Source organism: Neolamprologus brichardi, chromosome 12 (genome assembly GCF_056152115.1).
Source record: "Neolamprologus brichardi isolate AB-2024 chromosome 12, ASM5615211v1, whole genome shotgun sequence".
Classification (NCBI taxonomy): Eukaryota; Metazoa; Chordata; class Actinopteri; order Cichliformes; family Cichlidae; genus Neolamprologus; species Neolamprologus brichardi.
This window is the reverse complement of record NC_142115.1, coordinates 8,173,939-8,195,645: the sequence shown is the minus strand read 5'-3', so window position 1 is coordinate 8,195,645 and position 21,707 is coordinate 8,173,939. Positions and strand designations below refer to the sequence as shown.

The 21,707-nt window shown below is 40.5% G+C and overlaps 1 pseudogene; it reads right to left on the bottom strand.

The window, feature by feature from the left end:
* The window catches only part of LOC148100150 (uncharacterized), a 47,736-nt pseudogene extending 46,827 nt beyond the window's left edge, over positions 1–909 (bottom strand).
* Positions 910–21,707: the final 20,798 nt, after the last annotated feature.

The following is a 21,707-nucleotide window of genomic DNA, read 5'->3' as shown; positions in this document are numbered from 1 at the left end:
GAGAAGCTTCTTTAGTTCTGAGAGCAATTGGTGGAGAGTCCCAGATTTTAAGCCCCATGGGAGTGTCCCCCAAGAGGGTCATGGACCCCCTATTGATCCCCTACCTAATCACATGAGCCAAGGTGGGAAAATGGCCTATCATGTGATTTACTGAGAACAAATGACCCAAGATGTGAGTGGACATTAAGGTGTCTGATCTCAAAACTGGATATTAAATGGCAGACAGTTGGTGTCGTAAGCCACCGCCTCAGTTCAAAGACAGTTGTTCACAGTGGACATAGATGGCTTCTTTCACTCCTCTTTCAAACCATTTGTCTTCTCTGTCCAAAATGTGAACATTGGCGTCCTTGAAAGAGTGACCTTTGTCCTTTAGATGCAGATGTACAGCTGAGTCTTGTTCCGTCGAGGGGGCTCTTCTATGTTGTGCCATGCATTTATGAAGTGGCTGTTTAGTCTCTCCAATGTAGAGGTTTGGGCATTCCTCGCTACACTGTACAGCATACACTACGTTGTTAAGCTTGTGTTTAAGAGTTTTGTTTTTGGGATGAACCAGTTTTTGTCTGAATGTGTTGCTGGGTCTGATGTACACTGGGATGTCATGCTTGGAGAAGACTCTCCTGAGTTTTTCTGATAAACCGGCTAAATAGAGAATGACAATGTTGTTGCGTTTGTTGTTCTGATCCTCCATAGTTGGTGTCTAATCTTTTCTGTGCATCTTTGCTGATTTGATGAAAGCCCAATTAGGATAACCACATGTTTTAAGAGCTTCCCTTATATGTGTGTGTTTTTTCCATTCTGGCTTACAGGGAACATTTTTCTATCCGGTGTCTGGTGTAGGGTCCTGATTACTCCAAGTACTGTACAACTTGGACTACAATGACCTGGATGACTGTGAACCTTCACAGACATCAAATTCAAATATTAAAACAGCAAAATAAAACCCATATTCATTTACCAAATAAAAATTGACCAAGCATAACAAAGATAACTAATGTTCACTAAATATAACTTTATAATGTGCAGTTGATGTTAATCCAATAGATTTATTTTAATCAACCTGTTTTGATCTTCTTGAGGTCTTACCTTCACTCTCTCTCTGAAGTAATTTTACGGATTTGTTATCCCTACTTTCAATCCATTTTTTTTTGCATCCCACCAAGGTCTTGGTAAATGGTAAATGGACTGGTTCTTATATAGCGCTTTTCTACTCTATCTGAGCACTCAAAGCGCTTTATACAACTAATTCATTCACCCAATCACTCCTATTCACAGAAGCACTTTTTCTAAGCTGTTAAGTGCTCCCTATCTAACATTCATACACATTCACACTCTGATGGATGCATCAGAGAGGAACATGTGGTTAGTATCTTGCCCAAGGATATTTGGCATACAGACTGGAGCAGACTGAGATCGAACGACCAACCTTCCGGTTAGTAGCTGACCTGCTCTACCACCTGAGCTACAGCCACCCCAAAGGTGTTGAGGTTATGATGCAGATGATTTGTGACTGTGTATTTATAGAGATTATACAGGGTGGGCCATTTATATGGATACACCGTAATAAAATGGGAATGGTTGGTGATATTAAAGTCCTGTTTGTGGCACATTAGTATATGTGAGGGGGCAAACTCCTCCCCTCTGATGTGGACATCGGGTCAGTTGGAGGCGCACTCGAAAGATTGCAGCGGTCCCAGATCAGATGTACACACTGGAACTCTTTCCCATGTTGCTTGTCTGTGTTTATTGTGCTATGGTGTGTTGATATCTGTGCATTCCTGTATTATCCTTTTCTGTTACACATTTCGATGTTTTTTTCCTCGCTACCTAGCCTGACCTGTCTCCCCAATGTGATGTTTGTGTATTGTATGTACAGTCGGCAAGGTCTGTCATCTCTGTTGTGGGCAAAAGACCTGGAACTGACAAATAAAGGCTATCTCATCATCTCATCAAGATGGGTGGTGACCATGGTGGCCATTTAGAAGTCGGCCATCTTGGATACAACTTTTGTTTTTTCAATAGGAAGAGGGCCATGTGACACATCAAACCTAATGGTAATGTCACAAGAAAAACAATGGTGTGCTTGGTTTCAATGTAACTTTATTCTTTCATGAGTTATTTACAAGTTTTTCTTTGTTCACAGCCATTGACATGTCGAAGAGGTTAACACGTGAGGAGCGGATCGAAATTGTGTTGATATCTGGTGAACGCAGTAACCGGGTCATTGCAGCAGATTTCAATGCAAGACACCCTACGAGACCACCCATCTCCCATGCTACAGTTAGCAAACTGCTTGCTATGTTTTGTGAAACTGGTTCAGTGTTGGATTTGCCAAAATGTGGACGCAAGAAAACTGTCACTAATGAAGAAACATCAGTGGCTGTCCTAGCTTCATTCAGCAAGAGCCCACAGCTTAGCACTCGCCACATGTCACTGGAGAGTGGCATTAGTCGAACATCCTTTCGGCGGATATTAGCTACTCACAAATGGCACCCTTACAAACTCCAGCTACTTGAGCATCTCAACGAGGATGACCCAGATCGGCACACAGAATTTGCAGAATGGGCAAAACAAAAATTGGAACAGGACCCTCAGTTCACGCAGAAGATTTTGTTCAGTGATGAGGCAAACTTTTATGTGAATGGTGAAGTTAACAAACAAAACCACCGCTATTGGTCTGACACTAACCCACATTGGATGGATCCCTCCAAGACTGTTGGAACAACAAAAGTCATGGTTTGGTGTGGTATATGGAGTACAACGATAGTGGGTCCATTCTTCATCAATGGAAACCTCAAGGCCACTGGATATTTGAAATTGCTACATGATGATGTGTTTCCTCTTTATGCACTGAAGCTGGCACATTCCCTGAGTTTTTCCAGCGGGATGGTGCACCACCACATTATGGGTGCCAGGTCCGAGCATTCCTAGATGAACAGTTTCCTGGAAAGTGGATTGGTCGTCGTGGGCCAGTTGAATGGCCCCCAAGGTCTCCCGATCTGACCCCCTTAGACTTTTATCTTTGGGGTCATCTGAAGGCCATTGTCTATGGTGTGAAGATACGAGATATGCAGCACCTGAAACTACGGATACTGGATGGCTGTGCTGGCATTTCTCCTGCGGTGTTGCTATCAGTGTGTGAAGAGTGGGAGAAGAGGGTTGCATTGACAATCCAACACAATGGGCAGCACATTGAACACATTTTATAAGTGGTCAGAAACTTGTAAATAACTCATGAAATAATAAAGTCACATTGAAACCAAGCACACCATTGTTTTTCTTGTGACATTACCATTAAGTTTGATGTGTCACATGGCCCTCTTCCTATTGAAAAAACAAAAGTTGTATCCAAGATGGCCGACTTCTAAATGGCCACCATGGTCACCACCCATCTTGAGGAGTTTGCCCCCTCACATATACTAATGTGCCACAAACAGGACTTTAATATCACCAACCATTCCCATTTTATTACAGTGTATCCATATAAATGGCCCACCCTGTAGAATGCATGCTGTGTGCTAGTTAATAAAAGTATGATACAATGAAAGCCAACTACCGTATTTTTCAGACCATAAGACAGGTTATAAGACGCATCAAGCAAAACAAAACAGTCAAATAAGTCAAACTTTATTCAACCCATTCACAATAACTCTCAACATCATTCAGTTGTAGCACATAAAATACACAACTATACACTCACTTTTTCACTTCATTCCTCTTCCACAAATCGATCAAATTCTTCATCTTTGCAGCTGCTCTATTCCAATGTTCTACTGTGTGACTGAAAGCCTTGAGTTTGAAATCTACTTCATAAGCATGTCTCTTAACAGGTGCCATTTTGGGGTCCTTATACACACACAATACGGTAATATTATGTTGAAGCACAGTACGTATTACTCCGTGAGGCTCCTGATTACGGTAGCCATAATGCTCCAACAATCCATCAAGCGGTGCGGCTTCGTAGCTTACCAAAGTTGTACTAAAACATTCTGACAGATTTTTGAGCGCCATGTACCACATAAAATCGATTCGAGGTCAGTAAATACAACCAGAATTCATACATAAGGCGCACTGGATTATATTTGTATATCTTGATCTTTGAGAAAATTAAAGGATTGTAAATGTGCTTTATAGTCCAAAAAATCCAGTATCTTTAAATCTGGCAAAGGACCCCAGGACCAAGCAGTCAAATTCTAGCAGGACATGTGCCACCGCTAGCCAGCCCTCTGACCATGGTACGGTGCACTGCTCTGTAGCAGGGGCGGATCTAGAGAAATTTTAGGAGGGTGGCAAAATCAAAGCCTTTTTCCCCCCAAACACATACAGTGGGGCAAAAAAGTATTTAGTCAGCCACCGTTTGTGCAAGTTCCCCCACTTAAAATGATGACAGAGGTCAGTAATTTGCACCAGAGGTACACTTCAACTGTGAGAGACAGAATGTGAAAAAAAAATCCATGAATTCACATGGTAGGATTTTTAAAGAATTTATTCGTAAATCAGGGTGGAAAATAAGTATTTGGTCACCTCAAACAAGGAAAATCCCTGGCTCTCACAGACCTGTAACGTCTTCTGTAAGAAGCTTTTCTGTCCCCCACTCGTTACCTGTATGAATGGCACCTGTTTGACCTCATCATCTGTATAAAAGACACCTGTCCACAGCCTCAACCAGTCAGACTCCAAACTCCGCCATGGCCAAGACCAAAGAGCTTTCGAAGGACACCAGGAAAAGAATTGTAGACCTGCACCAGACTGGGAAGAGTGAATCTACAATAGGCAAGCAGCTTGGTGTGAAAAAATCAACTGTGGGAGCAATCATCAGAAAATGGAAGACATACAAGACCACTGATAATCTCCCTCGATCTGGGGCTCCACGCAAGATCTCATCCCGTGGGGTCAAAATGATCATGAGAACGGTGAGCAAAGATCCCAGAACCACACGGGGGGACCTGGTGAATGACCTGCAGAGAGCTGGGACCAAAGTAACAAAGGTCACCATCAGTAACACACTACAACGGCAGGGAATCAAATCCCGCAGTGCCAGACGTGTTCCGCTGCTGAAGCCAGTGCATGTCCAGGCCCGTCTGAAGTTTGCCGGAGAGCACATGGATGATACAGCAGAGGATTGGGAGAATGTCATGTGGTCAGATGAAACCAAAGTAAAACTTTTTGGTATAAACTCAACTCGTCGTGTTTGGAGGAAGAAGAATACTGAGTTGCATCCCAAGAACACCATACCTACTGTGAAGCATGGGGGTGGAAACATCATGCTATGGGGCTGTTTTTCTGCCAAGGGGACAGGACGACTGATCCGTGTTAAGGACAGAATGAATGGGGCCAAGTATCGTGAGATTTTGAGCCAAAACCTCCTTCCATCAGTGAGAACTTTGAAGATGAAACGAGGCTGGGTCTTCCAACATGACAATGATCCAAAACACACCGCCCGGGCAACAAAGGAGTGGCTCCGTAAGAAGCATTTGAAAGTCCTGGAGTGGCCTAGTCAGTCTCCAGACCTCAACCCCATAGAAACAAAACAAACCAAAACATCACTGCTCTTGAGAAGATCTGCATGGAGGAATGGGCCAAAATACCAGCTACTGTGTGTGCAAACCTGGTAAAGACCTATAGTAAACGTTTGACCTCTGTTATTGCCAACAAAGGTTATGTTACAAAGTATTGAGTTGTATTTTTGTTATTGACCAAATACTTATTTTCCACCCTGATTTACGAAGAAATTCTTTAAAAATCCTACCATGTGAATTCATGGATTTTTTTTTCACATTCTGTCTCTCACAGTTGAAGTGTACCTCTGGTGCAAATTACTGACCTCTGTCATCATTTTAAGTGGGGGAACTTGCACAATCGGTGGCTGACTAAATACTTTTTTGCCCCACTGTATGCAGGTGGTTACATATGGTTAAATGATTCAAATGCAGTAAGTATACACATTTTTCATATAAATATAGTCTATAACTTAATTGTTGTCTGTAGCCCACATGATTACACACTTTAGTTACATAAAACGTGAGTTTTGATGTTATGTACTGTATAGCCTGTATAATAAATATGTAGCCCAATAAGTATAAAATCCAGAAAGCTACACAACATGGGCGGTTCATTTACAAACACAAGTCTAACTTAAGTTTCCCACTGTTTTTTGTTAGAAAACAATCACATTGTTACATGCTTAAATTACACAAAATGTCAGAAATCTGCACTGTCATGAACAAAAATTGAAACCTAATTTTTCATGATTTGTTTGATTAACCCACTGAGGTCTGAAATACAACCGGCCATTTTTGACTCCTTTTGAGTTTACGTTTGTATTTCACCCTCAAATTGTTTCATTTAATTTTTTTCCCCTTGCCTTGTTTGGTATCTTTTCAGCTAAACTGAATTTAGTTGTTTTTTTCACTGACATACTGCATTAGTATTACGGATCTGAAATCACACAAAGAACTTAAAATCCTAGTAGTATTTTCTTTACTGTAAAAAAAAACCACAGACATGTTGGGTAAATGTTTATAACTTGAAATGCAAATATAAATTTTACATTTTGTAAACATATACAACTATTTATCTAAAAATGCAGCCAATACACCTGCTGTTTTTTTTTTCATTTTGTACAACCATTTAAAAATATTACTAAAACTAAAATGAGAGAACAATCAGGTTTCGCAATAAGATGCCCCACAAATGATGTGTGTCAGAAAAAAAAAATGATTCTCCACCAAAACACAGAGGAGAAGAGCACAGGGAGAAACCTGCAGGCCTGACAGCAGGAGGTGTATCACTCCGCTGGTTTTCTACTTAGTAACAGTGTTTACGTTGCAAATGTGCCTTTGTGACATTCAGTAGTGCCCTCACTGACACACAAAACAAAACGACTACACAACAGAACAACTACACAAGACAACACAACACACTAAGTAAACACTCCATAGTAACCGTCACAAATCTCCCACATCTAAAAACTCTCTCTCTCTCTCTCTCTCTCGCTCTGTCTCGCTGCCGTTATCGTCACTCCCCAAAACTTTTCCCTCTTCCTAAACAACCAAATCCCACATGTCGACTTTTTCAAAAATTGGTCGACATGGTACATTTTTCCACCGATAGGAAAGACGTGGCTTTTTCCCTTTCTTTACTGTTTTCGCGCTGTCCTTAGAAAACGCTTAAAACACACACACACAAAAACGTGAAGACACTATTTAGAAAAAATGTGTGGCTTATATATATTATCATAACTCTGGATTTACTGGCCTGTAATTAAAATTTAAAAACATTGAAGTCCGAATTTTCAATGTGGGCTGAAATAGAGCATACATTTTCACTGCTATGCAGATGACACCCAGCTCTATCTGTCCATAAAGCCAGATAACACTCACCAATTAGTTAAATTGCAGGAATGTCTTAAAGACATAAAGACTTGGATGGCCACTAACTTTCTGCTTCTTAACTCAGATAAAACTGAGGTCATTGTACTCGGCGCTGAAAAGCTTAGAAATATGGTATCTAACCAGATTCTTACTCTGGATGGCATTACCTTGGCCTCCAGTAACACTGTGAGGAACCTTGGAGTCATTTTTGACCAGGATATGTCCTTCAACGCACATATTAAACAAATACAGTGGGGCAAAAAAGTATTTAGTCAGCCACCGATTGTGCAAGTTCCCCCACTTAAAATGATGACAGAGGTCAGTAATTTGCACCAGAGGTACACTTCAACTGTGAGAGACAGAATGTGAAAAAAAAATCCATGAATTCACATGGTAGGATTTGTAAAGAATTTATTCGTAAATCAGGGTGGAAAATAAGTATTTGGTCAATAACAAAAATACAACTCAATACTTTGTAACATAACCTTTGTTGGCAATAACAGAGGTCAAACGTTTACTATAGGTCTTTACCAGGTTTGCACACACAGTAGCTGGTATTTTGGCCCATTCCTCCATGCAAATCTTCTCAAGAGCAGTGATGTTTTGGGGCTGTCGCAGAGCAACACGGACTTTCAACTCCCGCCACAGATTTTCTATGGGGTTGAGGTCTGGAGACTGGCTAGGCCACTCCAGGACTTTCAAATGCTTCTTACGGAGCCACTCCTTTGTTGCCCGGGCGGTGTGTTTTGGATCATTGTCATGTTGGAAGACCCAGCCTCGTTTCATCTTCAAAGTTCTCACTGATGGAAGGAGGTTTTGGCTCAAAATCTTACGATACTTGGCCCCATTCATTCTGTCCTTAACACGGATCAGTCGTCCTGTCCCCTTGGCAGAAAAACAGCCCCATAGCATGATGTTTCCACCCCCATGCTTCACAGTAGGTATGGTGTTCTTGGGATGCAACTCAGTATTCTTCTTCCTCCAAACACGACGAGTTGAGTTTATACCAAAAAGTTCTACTTTGGTTTCATCTGACCACATGACATTCTCCCAATCCTCTGCTGTATCATCCATGTGCTCTCTGGCAAACTTCAGACGGGCCTGGACATGCACTGGCTTCAGCAGCGGAACACGTCTGGCACTGCGGGATTTGATTCCCTGCCGTTGTAGTGTGTTACTGATGGTGACCTTTGTTACTCTGGTCCCAGCTCTCTGCAGGTCATTCACCAGGTCCCCCCGTGTGGTTCTGGGATCTTTGCTCACCGTTCTCATGATCATTTTGACCCCACGGGATGAGATCTTGCGTGGAGCCCCAGATCGAGGGAGATTATCAGTGGTCTTGTATGTCTTCCATTTTCTGATGATTGCTCCCACGGTTGATTTTTTCACACCAAGCTGCTTGCCTATTGTAGATTCACTCTTCCCAGTCTGGTGCAGGTCTACAATTCTTTTCCTGGTGTCTTTCGAAAGCTCTTTGGTCTTGGCCATGGCGGAGTTTGGAGTCTGACTGGTTGAGGCTGTGGACAGGTGTCTTTTATACAGATGATGAGGTCAAACATCATCATCTGTATAAAGTCCCCCACTCATACAGGTAACGAGTGGGGGACAGAAAAGCTTCTTACAGAAGACGTTACAGGTCTGTGAGAGCCAGGGATTTTCCTTGTTTGAGGTGACCAAATACTTATTTTCCACCCTGATTTACGAATAAATTCTTTACAAATCCTACCATGTGAATTCATGGATTTTTTTTTCACATTCTGTCTCTCACAGTTGAAGTGTACCTCTGGTGCAAATTACTGACCTCTGTCATCATTTTAAGTGGGGGAACTTGCACAATCGGTGGCTGACTAAATACTTTTTTGCCCCACTGTATGTAAGACTGCGTTCTTCCATTTGCGCAACATCTCTAAAATTAGAAATATCCTGTCTCAGAGTGATGCTGAAAAACTAGTTCATGCATTTATTACTTCCAGGCTGGACTACTGCAATTCATTATTATCAGGATGTCCAAAAAACTCACTGAAAAGCCTTCAGTTAATCCAAAATGCTGCAGCAAGAGTACTGACAGGGACTAGAAAGAGAGAGCATATTTCTCCTGTTTTGGCTTCCCTTCATTGGCTTCCTGTTAAATCCAGAATTGAATTCAAAATCCTGCTCCTCACATACAAGGTCTTAAATAATCAGGCCCCATCTTATCTTAATGACCTTGTAGTACCATATTACCCTATTAGAGCACTTCGCTCCCACTCTGCAGGCCTACTTGTTGTTCCTAGAGTATTTAAAAGTAGAATGGGAGGGAGAGCCTTCAGTTTTCAGGCCCCTCTTCTGTGGAACCAGCTTCCAGTTTGGATTCGGGAGACAGACACTATCTCTACTTTTAAGATTAGGCTTAAAACTTTCCTTTTTGCTAAAGCATATAGTTAGGGCTGGACCAGGTGACCCTGAATCCTCCCTTAGTTATGCTGCAATAGATGTAGGCTGCCGGGGGATTCCCATGATGCATTGAGTTTTTCCTTTCCAGCCACCTTTCTCACTCACTATGTGTTAATAGACCTCTCTGTATTGAATCATATCTGTTATTAATCTCTGTCTCTCTTCCACAGCATGTCTTTTATCCTGTCTTCCTTCTCTCACCCCAACCGGTCGCAGCAGATGGCCGCCCCTCCCTGAGCCTGGTTCTGCCGGAGGTTTCTTCCTGTTAAAAGGGAGTTTTTCCTTCCCACTGTCGCCAAAGTGCTTGCTCATAGGGGGTCATATGATTGTTGGGCTTTTCTCTGTATCTATGAAGCGCCTTGAGGCGACATTTGTTATGATTTGGCGCTATATAAATAAAATTGAATTGAATTGAATTGAATTAATGTAAACAGAATTGGTCCTAGCACTGAACCCTGTGGAACTCCATAATTAACCTCAGTGTGTGAAGAGGACTCTCCATTTACATGCACAAATTGGAGTCTATTAGATAGATATGATACAAACCACTGCAGTGCAATACCTGTAATACCTACAGCATGTTCTAATCGCTCTAATAGGATATTATGGTCAACAGTATCGAATGCTGCACTAAGGTCAAGAAGGACAAGCACAGAGATGAGTCCACTGTCAGAGGCCATAAGAAGATCATTTGTAACCTTCACTAAAGCTGTTTCTGTGCTGTGATGAACTCTGAAACCTGACTGAAACTCTTCAAATAAACCATTCCTCTGCAGATGATCTGTTAGCTGTTTGACAACTACTCTTTCAAGGATTTTTGATATGAAAGGAAGGTTGGAGATTGGCCTATAATTAGCTAAGACTGCTGGGTCTAGAGATGGCTTTTTGAGTAAAGGTTTAACTGCAGCCACCTTGAAGGCCTGTGGTACATAGCATAAGCGTCGCTTGCTACTGAAAACAAGAAAAAAGCCGGTCCTGCTATGGGCTAAACCATTTGTTACTGGTGGAGGGGGGGACACTATGCAATATATTCAGCTTTAGCATTTATATTCACTGTTGGCTGTACCTATGCTCAAACTGTTAATGCTATCTTATTTTAATAAACAACACTGTCATATGCAAAACTGGGGTGGCACTTGGGGTGTCAAGGGATCATTTTAGGGTGGCACTTGCCACCCCATGCCACCCTTCTAGATCCACCCCTGCTCTGTAGAAGTTTTACTTGGCATCAACAATCCATCATTGGTCCCATTATAGTGCTTCTCTGATAGCATGTTCACATTGTTAAAATAAGAAGAGGTGTGAAGGCAGAGGCTATGCTGTGTGTGCTGTATGGCCTCTAAGTGGTGGGGGGAACCAGGTTCCTCTGTGAAGCAATGATATATAAAATGGAAGGGAAAGGAACTGTCTGTGCAGTCCACCAAGATTAATTACTAAAGGACTACATAAAGTGAAATAGTTTATCTCAAGCCTAACAACATGAAACTTGTAAATATGTCTGCTGTTATTCTCTCCTGGACTCTGCAACCATGCTCAGGCTGCATTCATTGAGTTCAGTCATTACACATTTGGAAAGGAAAACTGCAGAATATATTCTCCCTTTGGACCTTACATTGGCTATTTGTTCAAACTATAGGTGGCTGGGGTGTTGCTTGTCTTCATATTTTGTGTCTTTTATTTTGGAATCTTGGCAGATTCACAATAATAGCAGAGCACTATTTTTCATACACAATGCTTTCAAGGCTACACAGGCAAGAAAGCGCAGGATAACATCAATTCCACTCAATTTCCTCTGGACCTTGAAATGTGGGCCATGCTTTGTGTCACAATCTTCTGTAAAATACTGATGAACAGCTTTCAGTCTTCACAAAAATGGGCTGAGGTTTTTTAAATCTCCTTGAAGTTTGTATACCAGTGCATTGTGTTTGACAGCCCAGTCAGATTTAGACACTGCTGCTGTTGTAGTGAAGCTTGTGGTAATCCGTTATTAACATCTTGTGTTGTAGATTTTTCTCACCCAGCTTCATGTCAGAAAACGATCTCATACAAATAAAAACTATCCCAACCAGATTACACTTGTCATCCAACCTTTGTCACCTAGTTGAAAGTCCTGTGTATTAAGACTCGCTATCTTCATTGCCTTCCTTATGTGGAAACTGAGAACATAGTCTGTGAAAGAAAATACCCTCCCTTTGAAACTAAAATGAGAATTCAGTGCAGCTGAATGGAATTAATTTTTAAGAGACTAGATTGTCTCAACACTGTGCTACTTGACTCAGCTGCTGTACTGCAGCCTCGTGATCAGTGACAATTGCTGATCATCGAGACACCAGATATGAGCTGCATGATTTTTCTGTGTTAAGTCATGTGGCATTTTTTTGTCAAGTACCATTTTTTAAGGCAGAGCTAATACACAAACATAACATGAAGGGTTTTTCAAGATGTATTCAGCCAAATAAATGGACTTAGCTGTAGGTCCACTGATGATTTTTTTACTGTAGTGTGTGTGTGTGTGTGTGTGTGTGTGTGTGTGTGTGCGCAGACATGGAAGCTCATTTACATCAAAGGTCAGCTGTGGTAGCATAAATTTTTCTCACTGTGAGTATGCAGACAATCACCAGGCTACCTTAGGCTATTAATTTTGTCTTTTTAATCAGTCCCAATGAGTCAAAGATACAAAAAAGTAGACGAAAGCATTTAGCCAGACTATACTACCAGGTTACCACACTTAAATGTCTCCACATGCAATAAAAAAACCCCAACAAATTCCCAGTTTAAGCCACTGTCTCTTTTGTTCAAAATGAACTTTCTTTTTTAAAATTCAGTATAGATTTAACTGTAGCCACCTGGGCAACAATAGTGCACAACTTTATTTCTGTTTCTAAGAATCACTGTGGCATAAGTTTTAAAGGAATAACTCCCCATTCTGCTGACAGACATATACAGTCACTTGAGACTAACACAGATTAACCTGAAACGTCTGCATAAGTCTAAACTGAATTCTGATCTGTCTAATGTGGATCTGTCTTTTGTGTTTTTATGACACAAGTCAGTGGCTTTCACTATTTTGAAATGAAAGATGGTTGTTGGAAATATGAGTTTTATCAGTAAAGTACCTCAGAATCCAGTAGTCATACTAAAAGAGGTTCAGCTTCTCAGTTCCTCAGAGAAGGTAATGTCTCAGAGAGATTTGCAATCCATCTATGGCCTGGCCTGTATTTGTATAGCGCTTTTCTAGTCCCCAAGGACCCCAAAGCGCTTTACATAACCAGTCATCCACCCATTCACACACTGGTGATGGCAAGCTACATTGTAGCCACAGCCACCCTGGGGCGCACTGACAGAGGAGAGGCTGCCAGAAACTGGCACCACCGGGCCCTCTGACCACCACCAGTAGGCAACGGGTGAAGTGTCTTGCTCAAGGACACAACGACCGAGACTGTCCAAGCCGGGGCTCAAACCGGCAACCTTCCAATTACAAGGCGAACTCCCAACTCTTGAGCCACGATCGCCACCTATCCCACCTTAATAGTAAAACAAGCTAAACAGAGACAAAAGGAGCTTTAGATTTCTTCCAGTCAGATCAGACAATGTACGTCTCAAACATTTAACAACAGATACTGCTCATCACTTGGCTAATATTTCATCAGTGTTCTCAGTGTCAGATTTTTGAAGTGCTTCTCAGCAGCAGGAACAAGGCAAGTCAGAACTGATCCTGTACAACAGTACAAAATGTGCAAAAATGGAAAGCATTTACATTCCATAGTGAATGTCTGCTATTCCTTTTGCTGTAGTATGTTTGCCTTGAACAAAGTTCTTAATATGGTATCACACTGTGATATTTACGGCTGCTGCATTCAAGTTTAATAACAGAAGCAGCACTTTTGTGGTGTATGAAACAAAATGATAAACATCTGCCCAAATCAAAGTGCAAACTACTCTTTTCTGACTTGCAACTGTCATATTCAACACATGCAGGGAAAACCCAGCTGATAAGATACAGAGACACCTGTGAAGACACAAAACAAAGAGAAAAAGAAGCAAGCAACGAGTCTTGTATTTCACAACTAGAAATGCTACTTCAACTCCCTAGCTGTCACTGAGGCTGCTACTGTTGGTTTCGTTTCTTCCACCTACAAATAAAACCCAGCAGGATCCAGCAATTGCAGGCGAGTCTCTGGGGAAAACAGAGAATCACTGAAGGAGAAGTTCAAGTAGATGAATCAGGCAGAGAAAACAAGAAGGTAAAGCACAGCTTCATCAGAAAATGACTCATGAAATACACCTACATCACAATGTTTGATGATTTTTATAGGTGAATAAATACATTTTCAAGTTTTTATTATACTAGTATTCTTTAACTGACCCCAATGTACTTTACTGTTTTTAATGGAATAGTATTAGACATTTCATTGTCAGTAATATCTGACAAGTGTGACAAAAATCTGCAGAAATTATTATTAACAGATAAATCCATTCATAGTTTGGAGAGACTCTCACAGTAAAATCATATGTACAAAGAAAATGAAGCAACTGAAAGTTGCATCAATGAATTATAAAAAGCAAAAAAAGGAAATATGAATTGTAAATCATCCTGCACATGTCAGACACCATTTTGATGTGGCTGCTACTTTAAGCCTTTAGTTTTGTCTCCAAGGAAATGCAGCTTGATCAAGTTGATAAAGCAGCAGAATTAATTATTTGATCCACTGCTGAATTTGTAAGATGGTTCACTAACAAACACATAAATGGTCTATGTGTTTATGTGGTAGTTTCATTTCAATTTAGCAGACAGGATCTCAACCAAAAATCCTGTAGTAGTGTAGTAGTAGTAGTGCTGGTCATAGCTGCTGTGTAAGGCTGTCATGGGCCTGTAGCTCTGTCCACTGTTTTAGGGAACATATTTAGTTTTAAAGTATTTAGAACATATTTAGTTTTAAAGTAAGTTTCCAGGCTTTTCCTGCCTTTCTGGAGGGATTATATTTCACTAAAAAATGATCTAATATGCATGTCCACATAATTATGCATTATTATAATTATAATATATTAAAAAACACACACTGTATTTTAAAGAACATACATTAAGAAGCAGATTATATTAGATTTATATTTTAAATAAGACAAAATTTGGATTTTACAGCAGTAAAATTATTGTATCTCTACAGTTTAAAAATGTAATAAGCTTTGCCACTGCACAAAGTGGATAGTGAAACAAATGGAATCATCATAAATACATTATTTCATATTTATTAATTCCCCCTCCTCATTGCTTTATTATTGTAGCTCTAGTAATAAATAATAATGTAAGGATTCTGGATCAGCACAGTGATGCCCATAGTATATACAGTATTCTGAAGAAGGTCTAAAATGTCACTGTGTGTGTTTTATTTAGATGGATTTTAAAAAAACTATATTACTCATGATATAACATTGTCCAGACATGCCTGGTAAGGACATGAGGAGGAAACAGTAGGAGCTGTGTGAGGCTACTAAAGGCAGTGCTAGAACATTTTTCTGTCATCATTTTATTATAGATTAAGTGCAAGAGTTGTTAGGTGTGGATAATTAAATTATAGTTTATTGCAATAGCAAGTTGTGCCTTGTTTTCAGATAGACAGCAAGTGGAGAGTGATATATGAAATGATGGGATGGAAGGAAGATGAGAAGCAACAAGTGATTCACAGACAGAGCCTAAATTATTTCTCACAGTTTTTTGTTGCCTTATGGTTCCAAGTGCTGTCACCAATCTTTGCATTTTGTTATTATCTCGTGACACTTGTTTAATCAGCTACCATCTCTCCTATGGACTTTTTACTGTCTACAGTCTCAGATCAACACAGAGTGATCATTTTCTCGCAGTGTTACTGCCTATTCAGTAGAACATTATATTAACATTACTATGTTAAGTGCTAAATTATATACCAATCTATGAACCTCAACCTAAAGATACTTGTTTCCTTTATCTATGCAGCATTAATGTTGGCATTTAGCCCACCTTGGTCCTACTCTATCATATACTCCAATTCACCCCTCCTCAATTCCACGCTTGTAAATTTCAGTACCGTTTTCCCCCTAAAAGACTTAAAACTATTTCTCCTGACTCACCGTTTCCTTTTAATATCTCATCGCAAACCAGATGTGTGATGATCCCACTCCAACTCAATGACCTTGCTGGGAAAAAAAGACTAAAGTCTAAACCAGTAGATAGATATATTAATCAGAAACAACTGTCGTCTTTGTGTAAACAAAGACTGTGTTTCCATTAGATTTTAATTGCAGCCAGATTTGGAGACCTGCAACTTTTCAAAGTGTGGGATTACAAAACTTCAAAAGTTCTATTATTGTTGCTTGTGTTTATTCACAGAGCAAATACACAAGTGCGAGCAAACGTTGACAAGTTTTCTCAACTTTTCCTGCTAATTAGGAGCACATAAAATGTGCTATAGGTCACACATCACATGAACTTATAATCAGTATGCGATAAACAAGAGAAACATGAATAATAGAGTCAGAAATTTGCCAAATTAAGTGTTAGATGTAGAGGTGTGCATCTGGGCAGAAAAATCTAAATTTGTTCATGGCACCCACACATGTATCCACACACACTTTCTTCTTCTGATATGAAAATGTCTTTAGATGTCCAATTCATGTCACTATCAGACCGTAACAAAAGCCAGCCTCTGTATGAAGTGCTGCATATACCACAGACGATGTATCACTAAAAGAGGTCCCCAGTAAAGATAGACACTTACTTGGATATATGCATAGGAATTACCGGGATGACATTCTGAGAGCAAGTGATATTCTTTTTCCTGGGTGAAAGAATATCACCTGCTCTGATCTCCTTTTGATTGTTCATTTCATGTTCGCTCATATGCCACCTGCGCACACGTTGGATGCTGAATGTGGGGACGGGCCAAATCAAAATAAAGAACAGGCAGCAGAGCCCCATCACAGAGAGGCGCGCTGCTTTCTAATGAATGGTCACCCAAGAATCTCACCAACCAACCTGTACAAATGTGACAAATTCAAAGGGAATCTGTGGTGAGTCAGAGGCCAGGCCACTCATATGCCTCAAGCCATCATCTCTGTATCCTCTTTGTAATCTGCTGTCATAAGTGAAGGTGCGTCAGAATTGACAGGTGAGATCTTAGAACACAGAAGAATGAAAAAATGTAACAAGATACCTTGAGAGATATTATGGATGAGATAATGTAGTGTCTATCACTGGAACAGTCAGATTTCATCATTTGACTGAACTTTTAGACACATTATGATAGTTGTGGTATACCTACATTACCTGTCGCAGCAGATGGCTGTCCCTTCCTGAGCTTGGTTCTGCCAGTGTTTTTCCTTCCTGCTGTTGCCAAGTGCTTGCTCATAGGAGGTCTGTGTTATTGTAGAGTCTCAACCTTACAATATACCTGGCAACAATTGCTTCAAGTGCCTTGAAGCAATTGTTGTTGTTGTGATTTGGCACTATATAACTAAAAAAGAATTGAATTGAATCAATGTGAGCAATAGATCTACTGATGCAACACTGTTATCTGTTCAATGTTAAATTTAAGTAGATAAATGAAAAAAAAAAAACAGTAAATGATTAAATAAACTTTTTAAAGGGTTCAGAATCTTACCTGAGTTTATTATAACTGTCTGATAGCTGTGACAGAGCTCAGGGCTCGACCTGAGAATAACTGCACTATAACTAATGATTTAACTGTGTGACAGCTCACCTGTTTTTGTTGTAGACATGTTGAATATGATTTACTGTTAGATCCATTCTCCCGCTGAGAATAATTGATAGGTATGAATAATTAATGAAGCGACTCTCTCACTTTGGTGACAGACCTATGGATCGCATGAAGCTGCAGGGATTTAATAAAGTCAACAGCTGGAAGCAACAAGCACAACTTCAGGTCTTGTCAATGTTTTATCACACCAGGGTTAGGCTACATTCACTGTATTAACCTTTTACAGACAGCTTTGTGTGGCTCTTGCAAGTCAAGGTGTTTTATATATATATATATATACATATATATATATATATATATATATATATATATATACAGTGTTGGGAAGGTTACTTTTAAAATGTATTCCACTACAGATTACAGAATACATGCCCCAAAATGTATTTTGTAATGTATTCCGTTATGTTACTCAATGAGAGTAACATATTCTGAATACTTTGGATTACTTAATATATTATCATGCTTTTTACAACTACATGAATGTACTATTGCTGTGGGATTTATTACTATTACCAAAGGTCCGCGGCTCCGAACCGTAGTAAAGGGACCTCTGGCTAATACGTCGGGTTCCGTGTCGGGCTTGTAGCCGAAAAATAGCTTTACTTTGTTGTCTGGGTCAACTTTGCTAGCGAGAGACAGAGAGAGGCGTTGAAAGGCTGCTGCAACGGAACTTATTGTTTCGGAGGAAAACACAAACACAGCGTACAGTCGAGTCTTAATCGCGTACTTACAACTGGGCTCGTCAGGCACTCTTCTTGGCTGCAGTGGTTATTATTATATTTACATGCTTCCAGCTCCCGTTTCTGCTCGATGACAGCTCGTACTTTTCCACTCTCATTTTTCTCCCTCCTCGTGCTCACAGACACATAACGGGTATGGCAGTCCATTCTCCCTGCAGCACGGACTACACTGCCCATGAGGCTACATTCTTTAGGGCTATGCCTGTAGCATTCTGCCTATTAGCTTAGCACAACAACAACAACAAAAAGGCGCTCTCTCACCCAGGAAACACACAGTCGCAGAGAGAGCGCGTCACCATGGCAACCGTAACGCTGCCACCTGGAACAACAGAACGTAGCTGTCAAACAAAACCCAAACAGTCCTGACCCGCCACAATATGAAACAGGAAAATACCGCCGTGTAATCCATTTATTTCAACAAAGTAACTGTATTCTAAATACCACGTTTTTAAATGGTAACTGCAACGGAATACAGTTACTCATATTTTGTATTTTAAATACGTAACGGCGGTACATGTGTTCCGTTACTCCCCAACACTGTGTGTATATATATATATATATATATATATATATATATATATATATATATATATATATCAAATTTAAGGGTTTTCTTTTGTAAATATAAAACAATAAAATGTTGTTGTGAGTGTGGGTCAAAGTAAAAAACATCTATATGAGTACCAGCCCAAACAGCAGACACCAGCTAGATTACGCATTCTTATTTCAAGGACAGCTTTTAATTTTTTCTGGGGCTCATCTGACGTTTTTTCCCCCCTTGTGATAATATCTTCCCTAAGTTTAAAGACCGACTGGATAGCACTTCCTTAATATTGGCAGCAGTTTGGATTATAAAGCCCCTGTACTTGCAGAGCCATTGAAAGCTACTCACGCTGTCTAAATATAGGAGCTTTTACTCCCCACTTGCTCTGTTCCTCACAGTTATCTGTTCAAAAAGAAGTCTCTCTCATCTATAAAAGAATTTTCCACTGCACTGTTTTACTCTGGTGTTGTATCTCTGTGTCCTTTGAAAAGACATTTCTTCTTCTCTGCCTCAACTTGTTAACTCGTGTTAGCCACCCCCTTTTGTTCCACACGTTTGCTGGAGTATATGAAAGGTTACAAATTAATAGTCTCCAATATTCCAACGACAGCTTCTGATGTTTCCATAGATATGCGAAAGCGGCGCTGGCTTATTCAGATATGACCACTAATTAACAGTTGTGCAGTCCAGTAACAAAGACGTTTAATAAACCCTGAGATGACAATGAAGGCATCAGCTGCTAACTAATTGTGTTGATTTTCCTGCAGCCAATTACATGAGTCACCAAACACTGGCTTTACAGCTGATCATTTATTGAGTCATTAGCAACAGTCAACTTTTATTTTCCTTGGAATGCCACAACAGAATCGTTGCGGTATTTAGATGAGCGTTTATGCCCACAGACAATAAGCCATGACGAGACACAAATTTATTGGCTTTTCACAGCAGTGCAGCATCATTTGAATCGGCAGATGACCCCCCCCACCACCACCTTTGTTTACTTAATAAGTAAAGTTGACCCCACTCATTTGAGCTTCTGATATTGAACTGGTATCTTTTGAGGCTTGACATTTCACTGTATATATATGTGTGTATACATATGTGTGTGTGTGTGTGTGCATATATATATATATATATATATATATATATATATATATATATATATATATTAGGGGTGCAACGATACTCGTATCGATATTGAACCGTTCGATACAGTGCTTTCGGTTCGGTACGCATATGTATCGAACAATACAACATTTTTAATTTATTTTATCAACTTTCCTTCTGACGGTGCTGTCTGTGTTGAGCGCTCAGTGGATCTGCGCTCGACAGTGCAGCCTAGGCGGAGTAGTCAAACACAGATTTACTGAGCGCAGGGCAAGCTAGCAAGACAGAAGTTAAGCTCTCCTTGTAACATGGCAAATTGAACCTCCCCCACCCACATTCAGATCTGGCGTTTGGAACTATTTTGGTTTTCATGTGAAGTATGACCCTGAAGGTAAGCGTGCCATGGACTAAAGTAAAACAGTATGGTGGATGTGCCAGCAATGCTCAATTGGTGGGAACTAGTGTGTTAGCGCAGTTAGCTCGTTAACGTGTTGGCCGTCCAGCCCCACGCACGGGGCGATCCGCGGTAGCTCGTTAACTGAGATTTGCCGTGTTGTGGCGTTAACGTCATTTCAGATTAACGCTGCCAGCACTAGTGGGAACACAACGAATATGACTGCACATTTACTCCGACATCATCCTAGTGCAAAGACAAGTGGAAGTAGAGAAAAACAACAAGCAGGCATGCTACAAACTTTACCCGAGTCATTTAGACAGCCATTAGCACATGATTCTCCTTATGGGGACCTGATATGTTTAATATGCTGCTGAGAATATAGCCCAGAAGAAGCGTATAGTATAGCTTTTCTTTTGGAAAGAGCCATTTCTCTGTAATAAACTCTCTTTTCCAAAGATGAGTGATTCCTCAATCAGATACAGGGCTCGCAAAATCGCTAGCCCCACGTCCTGGGGCTAGCGATTTTTCCAGTCGGGCTGCCCTGCCCTGCCCTGCCCGTCGGCCAATCGTAGGAAGGAAAATATATGTCAATGCTTTTGCATTCTTTCGGAAATGTAGCTGGGTAATTATGTCATTGGCATCGGTGAGCCACTGTCAATATGTGACATATTGAAATCGCGTTTGAATTTGCACTTGTTTTTTGCTTTCACTTTGCAATCGTGCGAACTGTGTATAGAGAGCGACAGCACTGATTGGTGAGTGATGATAATTTGCGCACCAATTCCTCTGACATCGTCTTATCAATCGTTAGCTTACTATGCAAACATGACAAGTGAAATCTCCCGCAGCTTAAACATGTGAGAGGTTGATCACGCAGAGAATCGCTGAGCGTTATGTGAGTGCGTGTGTAAAAGCAGCAGGATATATATTTTAGTTCTGCTGAGCCAAATAGGACAGGTCAGCGTGAAGAAGTGACAGCCAAAGAAAAGCTTACCACAAAACGGTTTTGACAAATCAGACTATAAGGCAAAAAGAAAGTGCAGTTTTATGGTTTCATGGACAAAAGAATTTCTGTGGCTGCAATATGACGAGCTAAATAACCAGGGCTGCACATAAGTGGTCCGCAGGTGCGCATTCGCTGTCAAAATAAAAAACGCGCACAAGATAAGAAGTTGCAACGCGTGTTTGCATACATAAGATTTTCTGGAGGAGGACAGACATTTGTTTAGAACTCTTAAAGATGTCGAAGAAGCTCCTTTAAGCAATTACTTTGGTGTTCCTCCACCCCCAAAGAAATGTCAGAAGGAGTCCGAACCACAAAAGAAGCGCGTATTCTCGGAAAAGTGGTTGCAGGAGGTGAGCTGG